This window comes from Myotis yumanensis, unplaced genomic scaffold (assembly GCF_028538775.1).
Source record: "Myotis yumanensis isolate MYYU_CA2020_CCGP unplaced genomic scaffold, mMyoYum1.0.hap1 SCAF_3, whole genome shotgun sequence".
NCBI classification, from domain to species: Eukaryota; Metazoa; Chordata; class Mammalia; order Chiroptera; family Vespertilionidae; genus Myotis; species Myotis yumanensis.
In genome coordinates this window covers 87,271,050-87,291,984 of record NW_027223754.1, presented here as the reverse complement: position 1 = coordinate 87,291,984, position 20,935 = coordinate 87,271,050, and positions in this window count along the sequence as shown.

Sequence of the window (20,935 nt, the reverse complement as noted above, 5' to 3'; positions counted from 1 at the left end):
TCTTATCTCAAATGGGAGTTCTATTATATAGCCCCGTTCTATTATATAGCCCCAACAGTGTTTGATTTACTCCTGTTACAAAAAAATTACAAGAAAATGAGTTTAAATATTCCTCTCCTCATCATGTTCTACAACATACTCTATTTGTAATTAATATATTAAATGTAGATTCTGAGGGAAATTCCCCGATGTACAGACATTGAAACCCTGATCTAACTAAACCTAAAGCCCTTGTCAAATGGAGAGACTTGCTTACAGGAGCCTGGAAGGGACCTGATGTACTTTTAACCAGGGGGAGAGGATATGCTTGTATATTTCCACAGGATGCAGACTCACCTGTGTGGATTCCAGACCGTCTAGTCAGACCTTATGTCTCACCACCCTCCGTCTCCACCTCACCCTAGCACACCTGACCAGTGCCCGTCTGCAGCAGATGTGCAGCCCTGAGCTGGAACCACTTGTCCATTGGGAGGATCACATGTGCCTCCTTTTTGTCTGTTCATATGTCCCAGCTTTGCCCCACATCTCCTTTCCTTTTTCTTTTTTTTAATCTGACTACTTGTTTGCTGGTTCTTTGGCCTTTCTTCTTCTCTCCTGAACACAGCCTTTTCTAGAATCTCCCTACCCTACTGTTCCAGGAAGGGCACCTCCCTTTTCTGCCGTGACTGGGGGTGTCTGGTTTATGCCCCATATGTGGAGTTGTCTTGTGCCAAGAGCCTGACATCCTAGGCTGAGAAAGCCCTGTCTCGGGACTCTCCTTTGTCCAGTATTGGCCCCTCTTGCCCTTGTGTCAAGAGGGACCCCCTTCTCACAGTCCATTTGCCCACAGCTGTTGCCTGGGCTCTCTGTTCACGCTGAAGTTGAGGACTCGTGGTGGCCGGTGCCATGAATCTGTCTCTCGCCCAATGGTGTGAGCTGGGCCCTCCCTGGAGAAGAAACCTGGGTTCCCCAAGAGATGTGACCAGAGCCGGGGCCCCGCCAGCAGGCGAGGGGAGCCCAAGGCAGGTGCTGGGCGTGGAGGCCCAGGGGCATAGGCTACCAAGGAGACAGAACTGAGCCTCTTGCAGGGGGGCACTTCCCTTCCCTCATTCGCACACCTCACATCACCCTGCTTGGCCCCAGAGGATGGCTGTTTAGCCAGAGACGGGTAAGATTCCTCAGGGAAGGAACAACCTAAGACAGGCACAGTCGCAGAGGGGCCATCAGGAGACAACTTGGGGGTCAACAGAGATGGGGCACAGACCCTCACCCCCCCAACTTTGCAGAGGCCTGAACCCTCACCCCTTCTGAGGGAGGTCTCCTGCCCCCATGGCTGCTTCGCTTCCCACGCCCAGCTCAGATCGGGACCCAGGTAAAGACAGAGACTGGCTGACAGCAGCTGCCCTCTCACTGCAACAGGACTTGTTTCCCATTTCTACCTTGGACCACAGGGAAAGGGGCAGCTGAAGGAAAGGGCTGTGTCAGGATGCTGCCTTCTTCCCTTTCTTCTCCCTCTTTTTTCTAAACACTTCCATGCCTTGTAGTTCTTTTGCTTTCTCTTCTTTTTCTCTCTACTACCCTCCATCTCTGCCTCATCCTCCTCCCCAGTATCATCCATATCGGCCAACCCAGAGGGCATAGCTGACTCCTCCCCGGACACCGAAACCACCATCAAGCACGGCCCTGATGGACCCTTTGATGCAGCCCTTCAACTCACTGACACTTCGGGAAGGAAGCCCATCACCAATGACGCCGCCCACTAGCCAGATCAACAAGGACAACCAAACCCCCGACTTGAGAACAGCTGAAATCCCTTGACTGAAGAGGCCAGCAACCTTCTAAAGGAACAAGGCTCCTTGTGTACTCCATCCACTATGTTTATAGCTATGCTTGCTATCATTGCTTGTCAGACTTCTTCCGAGTCTTAAACAACCCAATCCAAGAGGTGGCCGCTGATTTACATGAGCTATCATTTAAAAAATAAAAGGGGGGAATTTGCCGGAAGCCGGTCCATCCTTGCTGCTTGACACAGTCGCTGCAGGGATGAAACATCTGCACAGCATATGTTTCAAGGGACCTGGCGTATATGGCATACTGTTCTTAATATGTTTGCTCACCTTCTTGGCACTATGTGTTTTAACCAAGGTCACCTCTCCGAGAAAGGTTGTTTCCCCAGGTAGGGATTTTCCCCTGAAGTTAGGGAGGGAATAAAACCCCTTAACTAAATGCCAGGCGGGTAGTTAATCACTTTAACTACGAACAATCACCCTTAAGCTACATAATCTTTACTCCCTGGAATGGAGATAAGAAACACGCTAACCTTTGGAATAGAAATTGACAGGATTAAAATCAACTGGTATAAATACAGATGTAACAAGACAATAAAAGACAGAACCTGGCTGGAGATCCTGGACAGAACCTGGTGAGAACCTGGCGAGAACCTGGCTGGAGAACCTGGCAACAGAACCTGGCTGGAGAACCTCGCTATGCTGATCAACTGAACACTGTCTCTGTGTCATCCCTTCTTCGCTGACTCCGTCCACACCTTTGGGAACCCCTGGACCTGATGGAGTTGAACCCCAACAATCAGACATAGTTATTATATTATCTGTTCTATTCCCTATACTGTACATTATATCCCTGAAGCTTATTTTATAACTGGAAGTTTGTACTCAATCCCCTCCCCTTTTCTTAGCTTCTAGATTTGGTCCTCTTTCAGACAAAATTGCTGGAAAGCTGATCTCTGAATAACTAAAGCATAACTCTATATTGTTTTTAAGTATGAGGATTTAAAGCATTTCTTGGGCATACCTACATGTGTATATGAAACAACAAAGAACAGCTATTTTGAAAGAGAATAAGACACAATTCAGGAATATCATTGAAGTAGACCTAGAGATGGTAGTTAACAATATACAATGCTGTAAGTGTAGTCAAGTGAGGACTGGGAAATGTATGTCTTGTGGAGAGAATGGATCACACACATAACCCTAGCATGGGCATCAGCATGAATTTTCTGAGAATCCAGAGAGGGACAAGAATTTATGTTGGCTATGAACAAATCACTTTTCAGTGCTTCATTTTTTTAATCAATAAAATAAGGGTCATTTTCAGTCCTCATCTTTATTGAGCTTTCAACAATACTCAACACTTTGACAACTTACTTCCTTGAATATTTATTCTTCCTTTGGCATTATAATTTCCTTGCAATTTTTGGTTTTGTTTGTTTGTTTTTATATTTCTGGGTGCTGCTTCTCTAATTCCCTTGCAGATTATTTTCTTCTCCCTAGTTATTAAATATAGGGCTACCTCTCAATTTCATTTGGGTTCTTTTCTGTTTTCATTATAATCTCTTGATCTAAACATCACCCACACCAGTGGTTTTAGTTATCATTTATATGCTGATGATTTCCAAATATGTGTCTCTAGCCCAGACCTTCCCCTTAAATTCCAGATCTGATACCAGCTGTTTCAATGACATGTTCACTAATGTCACAACAGTTTAGGCCAGTGGTCGGCAAACTGCAGCTCGCGAGCCACATGTGGCTCTTTGGCCCCTTGAGTGTGGGTCTTCCACAAAACACCACGTGCGGGCACGCACGTACAGTGCGATTGAAACTTCGTGGCCCATGCGCAGAAATCGGTTTTCGGCTTGGGCGAGTCTATTTTGAAGAAGTGGCGTTAGAAGAAGTGGGGGGTGTCAATAGGTCAGGAGACGCTGCGCAGGCGGGCCTCGGGATACACAGTGTGGGGGAGGCGCGCGCGATTCATGCACGAGTTGAGTGAGCCAGTCAGTCAGCAGTCTCATTGTGCAGTGGTTAGTGCTAGTCACATCAGCAAATCGCGTGCGGGTGACAAAAGTAAAGTTTATTAAGTTAATTTTAGGGAACGTTGTGGAGTGAAAGAAGATGTAGTGTCAAGGATTGAGAAAGGTATGTTGAGATGGTTTGGACATACAGAGAAGATGAACTAAAGGAGATAGACGAAACAAGTATACAAGACAAGTGAGGATGGGAGAGTTGGAAGGGGTCGACCTCATCGAACATACCTCAATCAGATTGAGGATGTTTTTAGCAAAGGCCAGCTTAGGAGTACCCTAATTAAGTTAATAACAATGTACCTACCTATATAGTTTAAGTTTAAAAAATTTGGCTCTCAAGAGAAATTTCAGTCGTTGTACTGTTGATATTTGGCTCTATTGACTAATGAGTTTAGCGACCACTGGTTTAGGCTAACTGAATTCATAAATTCTTCTTGTCTTCTTTCCCCTCTCTATCCAATTGTTCACATCAAATATGTAGTAGTCATATCTTCCTTACCTTCAGTCCCCATATTCATTGCACCACCAAGTCCTGGCAATTTTATCTCCAAAATCTTGCAAATTGGTCTACTTCTTTCCAATTGCCACCAATTTAATCTGGTCTCACCGCATACAATTGGAGCCCTTCTCTACTTTTCAGCCAAAATGATTTTTGAAAAGCAAATAAGACTACATATCACTTCTCATATGAAACTCTTAAACAACTTCTCATTGCTCTGAGGAAAGACTAGAATTTTGAAGGTGCCTACCAGACCATGTGAGGGGTCTTGCCTTTTTCATTCTCATCTCATCTCACTCTCCTTGCTTACTAAGTGGGAGACTTCCTGACTTTCTTTTAGTTTCTCAAATGTGCTGTGATCCCAATAGCCACAGGCTCTCTGCATTGCTCTTCCTTTTCCTTTTAACCATTTTCTCTTACTCATCCAAGTAAGCAAAAGGCATTCCTGAATTCCCAGACAAGTTCACGACCCCTTGTTGATGTCAGCTCTTCTAACATTTACCTTTCCCTCTGCCTTAACCACAACTTGTAATGAAGCATAATAACCTCTATTTTGTAAAAACTGTTGTTTGAAATTTCCACTAGACATAGACAACCCTTTGTTTTGTGAATTCATTCTGCTATTATTGGACGCATTTGTTCTAATGATAGGAAAAATAAGCTCAACTGTCTGACCTTATAAGCCGCTCCACTGCTGTCCCTAGCTACCCCCATACCAGGTGTCTTTTAGTTATCTGTACTCAAGGTTACTGAACTGTGTTGTACTCAAGGCTACAGGCTTCCTGCGAGATATCTGCTAAGCATTCATAGGGCTCTTTTGAAAACTTGCAAAAGGGACCAGAAACCCCATAGTTAGGAGACAAAGACATTAGGAAAGTATAAAGGGAAAACTTCCTCCATGTTGCTTTGCTTAGACTCTGGAAGCAATATTCCTCTGAGCCCACTAGCATAATAAAAGACTCCAAATTAATTTGGCTTATTAAGGCGTCTTATGTTCAGCTCACTGATTTACAATATAACAATAACATTTCAGTATGTGTGAATACTAAGTATGTCTGTTGCTCCTTTATGAGGAAAATAGTGCATAATTTTGCTAACACATGTGGTAGGTGTCCAACAAATATTTTTTGGACGATTTAATGTTCTTTGAGGCCCCTTTGAAGATTCTAGAAGGTTGTTGAAACATGCAATTGATCACTTTTAAGAGAGCAATCTTCTGTATGATTAGTGGGAAGAGATACAAGAATATATTAGGACACAATTCTCCATGGGACTGTCATATTTCTGTACATCTTGTGAGCAGTGGCACTAGCAGCTTTTGTTTCAGACTATCTTTTCCAGGATGGTTGTATAGCAAACAGCCTTGGAAGACAGAAATAGTGTTTTCTACCAGAGTAGCAGGCACCAGTGTTTATCATTCAATATGATGATGTCTCCTTCTCTGGAAAAGATTGCGCAGGCTTCCTTGTAGCCCATTTTGAATCATGGGGTTCCTCAACTGTGATGCAAACCAGCATCACCTGGGCCACTCCATGTTGTCCCTGGCTGAGACCTGGGAGGCAAAGAAATTGTCATTGACATAAAGCTTGTGCTGTTTGCTGTGCCATATGTGATATAGTCCTTTGACCCAGAAGACTCAGGTCTTCTGCTAGCATCCAAGAAACCATAGTAGGTAAGTTATTAAGATTGCAGACCCTTCATAGCTCTTGATAAGATACTAGTACAGTGGGTTGAAGAGAAAGAAGGAGATGAAGAAGTCAAACTGCAATTGGAGACATCTTTTAAGAAGTTGGGAAAATAGAAGTTTGGTGCAGGAGAAAGCTAGGACAGCAGGAGATTGAGGTGGGAGGATTATGCTGACTGAATTCTCTAAGCAACATTGGGGGGTCCTAATTCTAAAGGCAGGCAGAAAGAACACAGCCATTGCTCTTCCCTTTAGATGGGGAACTGGTACAAGTCTGAAAGAGGTGAAAGCAGTTGATCTGAAGGCACATGAGTTTAAAAAGCCAGAAGTATTTTGTCTCTGAGAAGTGTTATTATGTGGGGGAAGAGAGACAGGCTTTGGGGTCAGGTAAATGTGGGCTGAATCTCAGCTCTCTTTCTGAATGATTGATCTTGAATGTGTTATTCTTCTGAGCCTCAGTTCTTCAACTGTAAACTAGAGAGAAAATACCTACTTTGCAGGATTAATTGACATAATGCATAAAAATTCCTGGCACATGCCTGATGCTCAATAAATAAATGATAGCTATATGATTAGACTGTCCTTGCTAATTATGACCTGGTGAAGTTAGGGAAGTCAAGATCATTCCTCAATGTTTACAAAGACACTTGGAAGAGATTTGGCCAGGATCAAGTCTTGCTCCAAATTCTTGATCCTGTTGCAATCTCTACGCCTCACTATGCTTTCCCAGCTATGCTTTACTTCGTGGATGGAACAGCTCCATTCCTAAAAGCAAAGGAAATAAGACACAAAATAGGAAACAACTTGATATTGAACATTGGCTATTTCCACTGCAGGGAATTTCTCATTGGCCATCATTCTTCTCAGACCCCTATTCTGCCATGATATTGCTATGGACACTCATTCTAACAAGGATCTTCTCTACAGTTTTATAAATTTGGGGGACCCTTTTAAAGCCACTTCCCTTTAAAGCTACCTGAGGACAGTTCCCAAATTCCTGTTAATTTATTATTACTCAGAGAAATTTGTTTTCTGTCCTCATTTTTATCCAGAATAGCCTTGGACACTTTAGCTTCCTTTCCAAAATAAAAAAAAGATCCATTCAAGTGATTTGCTAAACTAAAGAGCAACTCTTTTCTTGAGTAATTCTTAAACTTTGCATGAACAAAAATCACATAGGAAGCTTCCTTAATATATAGTGGTTCTACCATGTGTCCTCCACACTGAGATTTGGATACCAAAATCTGCATTTTATAAGCACTGTAACAGATTCTGATGTGGGTAATACATGAGCCATGCTTTGCACATCATAAAGCCGCTCAAACATGTCAACTTTCACAAATAAGATAGTTTTTTCTCCCTGTGACATGGAGTTAAACTAGAATTGACTCAATTGGTCAAGAAAACTGCTCATCTATGGTTTAAGTCTTTAATAATGTTGTGTTTTTTTTAAATAGGGAAACTAATTAGGAAAGACCAAGAAATTCTTTAATCACAAAATGGTAATCCTAATAGTCCATTATAAAAGATTTTGAATGTTAATCAATGTTAATGATACGGTTTCAAAGCATTGCTACTAGAGACAGTCTTACTTTCAGAGAAGAGAAAGTTTTATCTAGTTACTGTCCAGGACTTATTGAATAGGTTCCTGACCTGAAGGGGTTATACAATAATAGACCGGTTATAAGGATTTTCTTTAGGTTGGAAAAAAAAAGATTTCTATAGCTGTCTTTTAGACTATCAATAGCTCTTTGATGTTTTATACAGCTTTAGAAGGCTCCGATAGCTGCCTTGGGGTTGAACACACAATGATCATAATTCAGCATTTCTAGGTGACATATGAATCAATGTTAAAAACAGAAGAAGGTGATAGGCATCTGTAAAAATAATGGGGCCAAAGGTGCTTGGGATTTGAATAAACTGTCCTCAAATTACCTGCCTTTTTTATTACAAAAAGAAAATTTCAAAATGGAGCAATGCTTTATCAAGATTACAATGAGATTTTAATCTTGAAAAAAAATAAAAATAAAATTTAAGTGATTTAGGAAATGAAAATTCAGATAATTTACATTGAGTTGTCACCAAATTTAATGCTCTTCCTCAAATTTTAGAATTAAATATTTAAACCAAATTGCATTTTTAAATTACTAGACAAATCAACTTTCATAAATAGTAAATATCCTTATATGGTAAGTTTAAAAAAATGTTATTTCCAGAGAGGAAGGGAGAGGGGGAGAGATAGAAACATCAATTATGAGAGAAAATCATTGATCAGCTGCCCCCTGCACACCCCCTTCTGGGGATGAAGCCCCAAAAAGGCATGTACCCTGACCTGGAATCAAACTTTGACCTCCTGGTTCATAGGGCGATGCTCAACCACCTAGCAACACCGGCTGGGCTTTGTTTTTATATTGTTGTTAGTCCTTACCAAAGGATATTTTTTCCATTGACTTTTAGAGAGAATGGGAAGGGGGGGGAGAGAGAAACATCAATGTGAGAGAGCCACATGGATTGGTTACCTCCTGAACATGCCCCAACCGGAGCCAGAAATTGAACCTGCAACCCAAGTCCCTGCCCTTGACTAGGAATCGAACCTGAGACCCTTTGGTCTGTGGGTTGACACTCCAACCACTTGGCAACACTGGCCATGCTGTTTTTGATTTTTATATGTAAAATACAAATGAAACAGGCATCTTTTAAATAAGGACAATGATGTATAATAATGGGAAAAACCAGGGAAATCATTTGTAAATTGAATAATTTTAATGAAGTAAATAAAAATACCAATTGTATTTATTATTTCAAATTTTTATGTATAAAATTTTAAAAATTAAGGCACATCTGAACTTTGATCTTACTTTCTCTTTCACCATACAAGATATAAACCAAGTACTATTATGTTGAAAAGACAAAAGCTAAAATTAATTTATTATAGTAATTTCCATTACCAAAAGAAAGTAAAATAAAAAGGCTCTTTTTAAATATATTTATTTTTTATTGTTGACAGTATTACAAATGTCCCCTATTTCCCCTCCACCCATTATCTCCCTCCACCCAGCCCCTTCTCTACCCGGGGCCTTCAACACACTATTGTCTGTGACCATGGACCATATACTAGTATATCCTATATAATGGAGAGCTAATATGCAAATGGTCATCACACCCTCACATCATCACGCCCTCATGCGGTCATGACTTAACTGCTCAGACACTCAACACTGGGGAGAGAGGAATGGGGACCGCCAGGCACAAATGAGCTCATGAGAGAGGAAAGGGGACCAGCCAGGCTGTGGCCTGGGAGAGGGACAAGCCGCCTGCCCTGCGGTCCCAGGTGCCTGCAGCTGCACCTGCACTTGCACCTGTGGCCCGGTAGAGGAATAAGCTGCATGCCACGCCGTCCTGGGCACCAGTGGCTGGGGCTGTGCCTGCAGCCTGGGAGAGGGACAATCTGCATGCCCCACGGCCCCTACAGTCCCGGGTGCCAGCGCCTGCACCTGCAGCCCAGGAGAGGGACAAGCCTCCCACCCCATGGTCCCAGGCACCAGTGCCTGTGGCTGCGGCCTGGGAGAGAGACAAGCCACCTGTCCCGTGGTCCTGGGCACCTGTGGCTGCGCCCCAGGTGAAGCAGCCTGCCCATGGTCCCCTGTGGCTGTGGCCAGCCCAAGTGAAGCTGGCCCAGGTCCTGGGTGACTACAGCTGGCCAGAGGGAGGGAAGCCTGGGTCCTGGGTGCCTGCGACTGGCTGGAGGAGGGAATCCTGGGTCCGGGGTGCGGGGTGAGGCAGAGGCAGTCAGGGGTGATCAGGCAGGCAGGCAGAGGGGTTAGGGGCAATCAGGCAGGCAGGCAGGTGAGCAGTTAGAAGCCAGCGGTCCTGGATTTCGAGAGGCAGTCAGATATCCCCCAAGGGGTCCCAGATTGGAGAGGGTGCAGGCTGGGCTGAGAAAACTCCCCCCCACCCCCCCATGCACGAATTTCATGCACCGAGCCTCTAGTATGTATATAAGTCCTTTGGTTGATCTCTTCCTGTCCCCCACTCCCCTCCCCTCCGAGATCTGTCAGTCTGTCCCATGCATCCATGCCTCTGGACCTATTTTGTTCACCAGTTTATTTTGTTCATTATGTTTTACATATAAGTGATATTTGTCTTTCTCTGACTGGCTTATTCCACTTAGCATAATACTGGCTCATCCATGCTGTGGAAAAAGGTAAGAGATTCTTCTTTCCTATAGCTGCATAGTATTTCATTATATAAATGTACCAGAGCTTTTTTTATCCACTCATCTACTGATGAGCACTTGAGCTTTATTTAGAGTCTTCAAATTAGAAAAGCTAATGACTTAAAACTTTGGAAATTTAAATGTAACCAATTTTCCCAAGCTACATAAGACTAAGAGTAAAAATAGGTCATGGTTAAATTCTCAAAGAGTAGCCTCTTACTCTTTTCTCATTATACTCAAAATAGAGGCCTGGTTCACGAAATTCATGCATGGGGGGTCGTCCCTCAGCCTGGCCTGCACTGTCTTGCAATCTGGGACCCCTTGGGGGATGTCCGACTGCTGGTTTAGGCCTGATCCCACAGGCAGTTGGACATCCCTCTCGCAGTCCAGACCACTGGCTCCTAACCACTCACCTGCCTGCCTCCCTGATCACCCTAACTACTCGCGTTCCTGCCTGATCGCCCCTAACCAGTCTGCCTGCCTGCCTGCCTAATAGCTCCTAACTGCCTCTGCCTTGGCCCCCACCTCCGCGGCTTCATCCGGAAGGACATCCGGAATGACGTCCAGAAGGTCATTTGGCTGTCCGGTCCAATTAGCCTATTACACTTTCATTATTATAGATTTGTTCCAGGTGATTCTAAGAATCCCCAGGATTTGCGCAGCTACACTCCAAGAATTAGTCCCCTGAGCAATTACATGACTTTCACCACCTTCCTCCTTTCCCTTTTGGCGTATTGAAGTGTTCTATCCTATTGTTTAGATAGCCAACAAAGCTTCCCCCACTACAGTGCGTCTATGCTGACTATCAACCCCTGATAAGGGCACCCATGACTGTACCATGATATAATTTTTCAGGGGCACCATCTCCTGTTGCTGTGTCTTCAGTTCCCAAATTCCCATGTCCATCATAGTGAAGCATATCCTACAAAATAAAAAGCTAATATGCAAATTGTCCCCTTGGGAGTTCGACCAACTGGGAGTTTGACCGCTCACCCTGATGTGCGCTGACCACCTGGGGGCAGTGTAGAATGAAGGAAGGCCCCAGCTGGCAGCCAGGGGAAGGAAGGTCCTGATTGGCCCTGATCACTAGCCAGTCCTAGGGACCCTACCCATACATGAATTTCATGCACTAGGCCTCTAGTAATTATATAATTTGTTTGAAGCTCTAGCACTAGGACATGAATTCATAGAATAGACAACCTGTTGCACTAAGGCTTTTAACACATGGCAATTGAGCTTGAAGCAAACTTTTCATATGTCTCTTCTCTTAGGAAGAGTTTTTTTTCCTTCCTTTCTAAATAGACCTGCTCTACCAGCTCTATAGACATGCCCAAACATGCTCAAATCCTAGGGCAAAAAACAGTTTAAGCTCAAGCTGTGACCCCAGCTACAAAAACAATTAAGTATGTTGGATGAGGGATGTGGATGCTACTGAAATTATTTATTACTAGAGGCCTGGTGCACAAAATTCATGCACAGGTAGGGTCCCTATGCCTGGCTGACGATCAGGGCCAATCGGGGCCTTCCGGCTGCCGGCTGGGGCCTTCCTCCTGGCTGCCAGGTGGGGCCTCCCTTCCCTGGCTGCTGGCTGCCAGGCGGGGCTTTCCTTCATTCTGTGCTGCCCCTTGGTCATCAGCACATGTCATAGTGAGTGAGTGAACTCTTGGTCTCCCAGTCGACCTCCTGAGAGTACAATTTGCCTATTAGGCTTTTATATAGAGAGATATTAATTTTCTTAATAACAATGTCTATTGAGCATTGATTTTACACTAAGCATCTTTCTTAACATAGAATAAGAGCAAACTTTTTTCTTTAAGAATCTAATTTAAAATGATAATCCAAATATGCTTCAGAGAGGGGTTCAGTGCAAAGGAGAGAATCAATCAGGACATATTTATAGAATACCTTTTATGTTAAAGGCTCTGTACAAAGAACAAATGTCCTGACAACAATACATTTACTTTTTGTGCTAATTATCTTTTGCTCTCAGCTCCAAACCCATCATCTAATACTCTGCTCTAGTATACTAGGCTAGGTCTGGATCCAACAGCTTTCCAATTAGGATCCACAAATGGAGGCTGTAGCAACTAGAACGAGATTGGAAAGCAAGTGAAGCAGAATAGGACTTGCTTCCTAGTTGCAATTCCTATAAAAAAAAATGAGAGCTACAAAATAGCCTTAATGTCTTTTGGCATATTTAGCACTAGTTGATTCACATCCCTTCATGGCTACCAGGACTAGCCAACTGTGTCCCTGGTTAACATAAGCATTAGCCTACAAAATCTCCCTTGGAAATCTGAGTACTAACTAACTATATGAGTCCTGAGGACTCTTCCCTCCAAGTAACTAGGTTGTTGTTTTTGTTTTTTTCCCATTTAGTTCCCTGCCCCACCTCGGCCTATTAGCTAACATCCTCCAGTGTCCCTCATTTGAGATTTCAGTTTTTCAATATCTTTCTGACTAATTTCTTGAATTAAATTCCTCTGTTTGGAATACCTAGCATGATATTTTATATCCTGCCTACACTTTGCAGGTTTTAATCAGATAAATTTTGGATAGGGAAACAAAATATACTCATGCAAAAAGACACTCAGTGATATAGCATTTGAAATGAACAGTTCAGATAAAATTTGCTGCATGAATTCAAAAAGGCAAGCAATCAGTTGTTATGGGATGACCAGACACAAACTTTGTGCTTTTAAAATTTAATTTCTTTTATTTAATCTTCAACTTTGTCAACAAAGTTCTATTAGTTCCATTCTATAGATGAGAAATTTCGGCTCTACGTATGTTCACATATAGACAACTAAGAAAGTAGCAGAGCTGGTATTCATACCTAGGTCTGTGTGATTAATTCATTCCATATTAGTTCAGAAGGGGTGAAATTTGAGATGAACCTTGAATAGGCTTCAAATAGAATGGTCAAGAGAAAGTACTTTAATGGGAACAACAGGTAACAAAGGGATAAGATTGGGAAAATGCCAAGTGTGTTTAGAGGTAAGAAATAAATTGGCACAAAAGTTTGTGATGGAAAGTATTGGAAACACAGGGCAGGAAAACTATGTTCGGCTAGATTAATACGGGGACACATGAGGAATTTAGGAACCACTTATTTTATTATTTAATCTGTATTGTTGAAAATACCGTATTACATATGTCTCCCCTTTTCCCCCATTGACATCTTCTAGCCAACCCCTACCACCAGCCCTAGATCTTTGTCACAATATTATCTGTGTCCATGGGTTATGCATATAGGCATACAAGTTCTTTGGTTAATCTCTTCCCACTCACCTACCTACCCTGCCTTTCCTCTGAGTTTCAACACTCTGTTCCATGTTTCTATGTCTTTGGATCTGTTGTCTTCATCAGTTTATTTTGTTCATTAGATTCTATATATGAGTGAGATCATGTGGAACTTGTCTTTCTCTGACTGACTTATTTCTCTTAGCATAATGATCTCCAGGTCCCCCATGCTGTCTCAAAGGGTAAGATATCCTTCTTTTCTTTTTTAACACTGCCCAGTATTCCATGGTGTAAATACCACACTTTTTTTTATCCACTTATCTACTGACTAGAGGCCTGGTGCACGAAATTCATGCACAAGAGGAGGGTCCCCTCAGCCCAGCCTGCATCCTTTCCAATCTGGTACTCCTTGGTGGATGTGAGACATCCCTCTCACAATCCGGGACCGCTGGCTCCTAACTGCTCACCTGCTTGCCTGCCTGATTGCCCCTAACTGCCCCCCCTGCCAGCCTGAACCCCCCAATTGCTCCCCCCATGCGAGCCTGGTTGCCCCCAACTGCCCCCCCCCCCCCCCGCTGGCCTAGTCATCCCTCACTTCCCCCCTGCCAGCCTGGTCGCCCCTAACTGACCCCCCACCTGCCTGGTCACCTACAACAGCCCCCCCTGCCGGCCTGGTCACCCCCATCTGCCCCCCTCGCTGGCCTGGTCGCCCCCAACTGCCCCCCCTGCCAGCCTGGTCGCCCCACTCAGCCTGCTGTTCAGTCGTTTGGTCATTCCTCACTAACCCCCCTGCCATCCGGTTGTTTCAGTTGTATCAGTCCCTGGCTTTTTCTATATTAGGATGGGCAATTGGGCTGTTTCCAGATCTCAGCTATTGTAAATTGTGCTGCTATGAACACAATTTGTCTGAGATTTTGCTGCCCATGTTTTCTAGGATTTTTATGGTTTTACGACTTACATTTAAGTCTTTTATCCTTTTTGAGTTTATTCTTGTGTATGGTGTAAGTTGGTGGTCTAGTTTCATTTTTTTTGCATATACCTGTCCAATTTTCCCAACACCATTTATTGAAGAGACTGTCTTAACTCCATTGAATGCTCTTGCCTCCTTTGTCAAATATTAATTAAGCTTAATGGCTTGGGTCAATTTCTGAGTTCTCTGTTCTGTTCCATTAATCTACATGCCTGTTCTTGTGACAATACCAGGCTGCTTTGATTACAGTGGCTTTCTAATATAACTTGCTATCTGGTAGTGTGATCCCTCCAACTTTGTTCTTCTTTTTCAAGATTGCTATGGCTACTCAAGGTCTTTTTTTTTTTGTTGTTCCATATACAGTTTTGGAGTATTTGTTCAAGATCTGTGAAATATGGTATTGGTATTTTAATAGGAATTGTATTGAATATATATATATATATTCATACTTTGGGTAGTATGGACATTTTAATGGTGTTAATTCAACCAGTCCATGAATGCTGTATATTCTTCCACTTGTTCATATATTCCTCTCGCTCTTTTTCTCAACATCCTGTAGTTTTCTGAATACAAGTCTTTACCTCTTTAGTTAAGTTTATTCCTAAGTATCTTAAATTTTTGTTGCAATGGTAAATTGAAATTTTTTTTTAGTTTTTCTTTCTGAAATATTGTTGGTGTATAAAAATGCCATCAGTTTCTGGATGTTAATTTTGTATCCTGCTTCATTGCTGAATTCATTTATAAAATCTAATCGTTTTTTGGTAGAGTCTTTAGGGTTTTTAATGTACATTATCATGTCATCTGCAAATAATGACCATTTTACTTCCTCCTTTCTAAGTTGGATGCCTTTTATATTTTCTTCTTGTCTGGTGGCTGTGGCTAAGACTTCCAGTACTATGTTGAATAAGAGTGATGAAGATGGACATCCCTGTCTTGTTCCTGTTCTTAGGGGAAATGGTTTTAGTTTTTGTGCATTGAGTATGATGTTGGCTGTAGGTTTGTCATACATGGCCTTTATTATGTTCAGGTATAATCCTTCTATTCCCACTTTAATGAGTGTTTTTATCAAAAAGAAGGTGTTGGGCCCTAACTGGTTTGACTCAGTGGATAAAGCGTCGGCCTGTGGACTGAAGGGTCCCGGGTTCGATTCTAGTCAAGGGCATGCACCTTGGTTGCAGGTTCAATCCCCGGCCCTGGTAAGGGCATATGGGTGAAGCAACCAATTGATGTGTATCTCTCACATTAATGTTTCTCTCTCTGTCTCTTCCTCTCCCTTCACTCTCTCTAAAACTCAATGGAAAAATATCGTTGGGTGAGGATTAACAAAAAAATATAATAATAAAAAATAGGATGTTGGATTTTATCAAGTGCTTTTTCTGTGTCTATTGATATGATCATGCAATTTTTGTCTTTCAATATGTTTATGTGATATATCACACTTATTGATTTTAGAATATTGTACCAACCTTGCATCCCTAGAATAAATCCCACTTGGTCATGGTATATGATCTTTTATTGAAGATTTTAGCATCTATGTTCATCAGGGATATTGGCCTATAATTCTTTCTTTGTAGTGTGTTTATCTGGTTTTTGAATTAGGATAATGCTGGCCTCATGAAAAGAGCTTCGAAGTGTTCCTTCCTCATGGTTTTTTTTTTTTTTTTTGAATAGTTTTAGGGGGATAGGTGTTAGTTCTTTTTGAATGTTTAGTAAAATTTTCCTGTGAAGCTGTCTGAACGAGGGCTTTTATTTGCTGGGAGTGTTTTGATTACCACTTCTATTTCATCAGTTGTGTTTGGCCTATTCAGGTTTTCTGATTCTTCCTGATTCAGTTTTGGAAGATGGTATTTTTCTAGGAAATTTGTCCATTTCATCTATACTGTCCACCTTGTTGGCATATAGTTGTTCATAGTATTTTTTTACAATTCTTTGTATTTTTGTTGTCAGTTGTTACTTCACTGCTTTTGTTTCTGACTATTTGGGTCCTCTCTCTTTATTTCTTTTTTTTATTAAATATATTTCATTGATTTTTTACAGAGAGGAAGGGAGAGGGATAGAGAGTTAGAAACATTGATGAGAGAGAAACATTGATCAGCTGCCTCCTGCACACTCCCTACTGGGTATGTGCCCACAACCAAGGTACATGCCCTTGACCAGAATAAAACCTGGGACCCTTGAGTCCACAGGCTGACGCTCTATCCACTGAGCCAAACTGGTTAGGGCTCTCTCTTTATTTATTGATGTGTCTGGCTAAAGTTTCATCAGTCTTTTTTATCTTTTCAAGAACCAGCTCTTGGTTCACTTATTTTTTTTTTTTTAGTCTCTATGTCATTTATTTCCCTTCTAATCTTTATTACTTCCTTCCTTCTACTTGGATTTTCTTGTTTTTCTCTTTCTCATTCTTTAAGTTGTAGGATTAGATATTTTTTTGTAATAATTTTTCTTGTTTTTTGAGGAAGGCCTGTAGAGCTATGAACTTCCCTCTCAGGATTGCTTTTGCTGTGTCCCATAGATTTGGGGTTGATGTATGTTCATTTTCATTTGTTTTCAGGAAGTTTTGATTTCTTTCTTGATAACCTATTCATTGTTTAATAACCTCCATGTGTTTATTTACCTCCATGTGTTTAAATTTTTTGAGTGTTTTTACTGTAGTTAATTTCTAATTTCATTCCATTGTGATTTGAGAAGATTCTTGATTTGATTTTAATCTTTTTGAACTTGTACAGGCTCATTTTGTGTCCTAACGTGTTCTATCTTTGAGAATGATCCATGTGCACTTGAAAAAAATGTATAGTCTGCAACTGTGGGGTGAAATTTTCTGTAAATGTCAATTAAATCCATCTGATCCTGTGTAACATCTAGAATCACTGTTTTATTGTTGATTTTTTTTTGTCTAGAGGATATATCCAGTGAAGTCAGTGGGGTGTTTAAGTCCCCTACTATGACTTTATTGCTGTCAATCTCTCCCTTAAAGTCCTCCAGAAATTTTTTATATATTTAAGTGCTCTTATATTGGGTGCATATATGTTTACCAGGGTTATATCCTCTTGTTGTATCAATCCCTTTAGTGCTATGTAGTGCCCTTTATTGTCTCTTCTCATGGCCTTCATTTTTAAGTCTATTTTGTCAGATATGAGTATTGCTACCCAAACTTTTTTTTCATTTCCATTCCTTAAATCTCACCATGTGGCAGTCTTTTGTTCTGAGGTAGGTCTCTTGTAGACACCATATATTTGGGTCATGTTTTTGTATTCATTCAGCTACCTTATGTCTTTTGATTGGAGCATTTAAGCCATTTACATTTAAGTTTGTTATTGGTTGGTACTTATTTATTACCATTTTAATTCTTTATCCCTATGTTTTTTCTCTCTCTCTATTTCTTCTTATTATTACAGCAGTCCCTTTAACATTTCTTGCAGTGCTGGTTTTGTGGTGATAAACTCCTTTAGCCTTTTTGAAAAAAATTTCACCTTCAATTTTGAATGATAGCCTTGCTGGATATAGTAATCTTGGTTTCAGATCCTTGCTTTTTATTACTTTGAATACTTCATGCCATTCCCTTCTGGCCTGTAGAGTTTCTGTTGAGAAATCAGCTGACAACCTTATGGGAGCTCCTTTGTAGGTAACAAATTGCTTTTTTCCTGCTGCCTTTAAGATTTCTCTCCTTATCTTTAATTTTGTCATTTTAATTATGATGTCTCTGGACATGGATCTGCTTGGGTTCTTCTTGCTTATGACTCTCTATGCCTTCTGACTTGTGTGACTTTTTCCTTCACCAGGTTGGGGAAGTTTTCTGCTATTATTTCTTCAATCACGTTTTCTATCCCTTGCTCAATTTCTTCAGCTTCTGGCACTTTTATGATGCTAATATTGTTACATTTTATGTTATACCACAGCTCCCTTAAGCAGTATGCCTGTTTTATAATTGTTTTTTTTTCTTTTGGTTCTCTGATTGACTTTTTTCTACCCTGGCTTCTAATTCACTGATCCAATCCTTGGCTTCCCCTAATCTGCTGTGTATTCCTTCCAATATGTTCTTTAATATTGGTATGTTATTCTTCATTTCTGACTGGTCCTTTTTCATAGTTTCTATTTCTTTTGTCATGCTTTTGAGCATCCTTGTAATCATTATTCTGAACTCTATATCTGATAAACTTCTTATCTCTCCATTTCTTTTAGCTCTTCTAGAGAATTCTCTTTTTTTTCTTCTTTTGGGACTTTTTTTTTGTCTCCCCATTTTGACTGTGTTTGGGTTTGTGTTTATGTATTATGTAGATCTGCTACAACTCCCAGTCTCTGGTGCAGGACAACTTTAGATACTGTTTGTGACTGGATCTGAGTACTATTTGGAGCTATCAGCTATCCATGGCTTGTGGCTTGATCTGCTGGGACTGGATGCCTTTGGAAAGGTGTGCACCAGGGTCTGCTTTTCCTAGCCTCAGGTCCAGAAGGAGATCAAGCAAAGACTCAAAGCCTCCAGAGATCAACCTCTGCCTTCAGTCTGTTATTCTCAGTTTTAATAAGCCTCAGCCTATAGACCATAGCATGATATAGACTCCACAGGGTGGAGAGAGATGTTTTCCAACAGGATGGAGCAATTGTTTTCTCCCCTACCTCCAGGCAAAAGCTGCCTGGATGGAAAAGGGCTGCCTGAGAAAGATGTCCTCTGCAGTATGAGAGAATGCCTCAGCACAGGAGACTGGAGCTCTGAGCTCTAATCACAGAGCTCCCAACCATGGATTCTCCACATACAGCTCTAATTCACTCTGCCCTTCCTCTGCCAGAGTCCAAGGTGAGTGGCTTCACACAAAATTTTGTGCATTGATCCTTTAAGAGGGTGCCTGCTTTCCCAGCTATCTCTCCTTGGCAGACAGCAACCCTACTGCTTTTCACAACCAGATGTTATGTGTGCACCTTTTTCAGTTCTGATGCTATGGTCTCTGGGTTTAGACACCAGAGTTCTCAGTGGGAATCCCCCCTACAGCTGAAATATTCCTCCAGAACTTCAGCTACTGCCTGTGGGTGCCAGGCCAGCTTCCTTTTGCCTCCCCAGTTCTTACCACTTTCTATGTGGTCTCCACTTTCCATTCTTGGTTATCAGGAGTCTCTCCAGGTAGTCTCCAGTTGATTATTCAGGATGGTTTTTCTGTATTTTAGTTGTAATTCTAGTTTGATCTTGGGAGAAAGTCAATGTAGCTTTCACTTAATTTTGGAACCAGGAACCACTTATTGTTTAATCAGGGGTCAGAGAAGTAAAATGGCAAAAGTGAAACATATTTGGTATTACATGTTTAATGGACTTCATCACTGATATTTGTCAAGCCATTGATGTTATCAAAGGCTTCTTAAATTATCAAAAAATTAAAACAAGAGAAAATAAACCTGTATGGATTACTGCTATCAAAACAAATGATTAGAAAAGGAATTTTAACTTTTCATAAATTTTAGGATAATTAAAAAACACAACAACCAGAACCACAGGAAGGCTGGCTGAGTGGAAATTCTACAACTAGAAGGAAAGATAAAAGCACACTGAGACTCAGAGGAGGTGCGGGAGTAAAGTGCAGAGGTACGGAGGCGCATGTGGAAAGGGCTGGCCACTGAGGACACGGTTGTCTTTTTCAATCGGGAGGGTGTCTCAAGCTCCTGACTGCTCTGAACTCCAGTTCTGGGTGAGTCTCTGGGGACCCAGACTCATATAGGAGAAACTGGACTGTCTGGCATTGGTTGGAACTCGAAGGTGGCTTTCTCTCAGAGGTGCTTGCAGCGATTAGATTACCAGGACACTGAGACGCAGGGCCTCTTAGGGTAGGACTGAGGAGGAGCCATAGATGCTTGCTCCGCCCTGTTGATCCCCTGAGACCCCGCCCCATCCAAGCTGTGCCCAGAGGCTTTTGCATATGAAAGGCCTGGCCCTTTGCAATCTGAAAATCACCTAACAAACTACAGCTGGGTCAAGAGACCCAGAACTTCCAAAAGAAGGCCCAAGGCCCCACAGCAGCTTGCATTGCTTCACAGCTGGCCCTCATCTGAGCACCTCCAAACCTCAAACAAAGAAGAGGAATCTGCAGATCTCTCCATAGCTCCTGCTGGGTAGCCTCAGACAGAGGCTAAATTAGCACCTCCTTAGAGATCCAAGAGCCAGTGTACCCAGTGGTCAGAGTGGGACCATCCAGATTACAACTCCTCAGATCCATAAGGGACACACTCAGGGGGCAGACACAGTGAGCACCAAAGCCCCACCGAAGCAAGTCTTGCCCCAGAAGCGTGTCTCCAGCACAGAAGTTCTCCCACCATAGACACAGCTGATTCTCACAGCCAGTTGGCCTGGAGGTCAATTCCTCCCAGTGATACCTACAACAATCAATGCTTAACTACAAGACTGTGCACAAAGCCCACAAAGGGGTGCACCAAGAGTGTCCACCTCAGCTAATTGGGGAGGCTGAGCCACTGGGCCCTATAGGACACCTAGTACAGAAAGCCACTCTATCAACACAGGGAAGCATACAAAATGCGGAGACAAA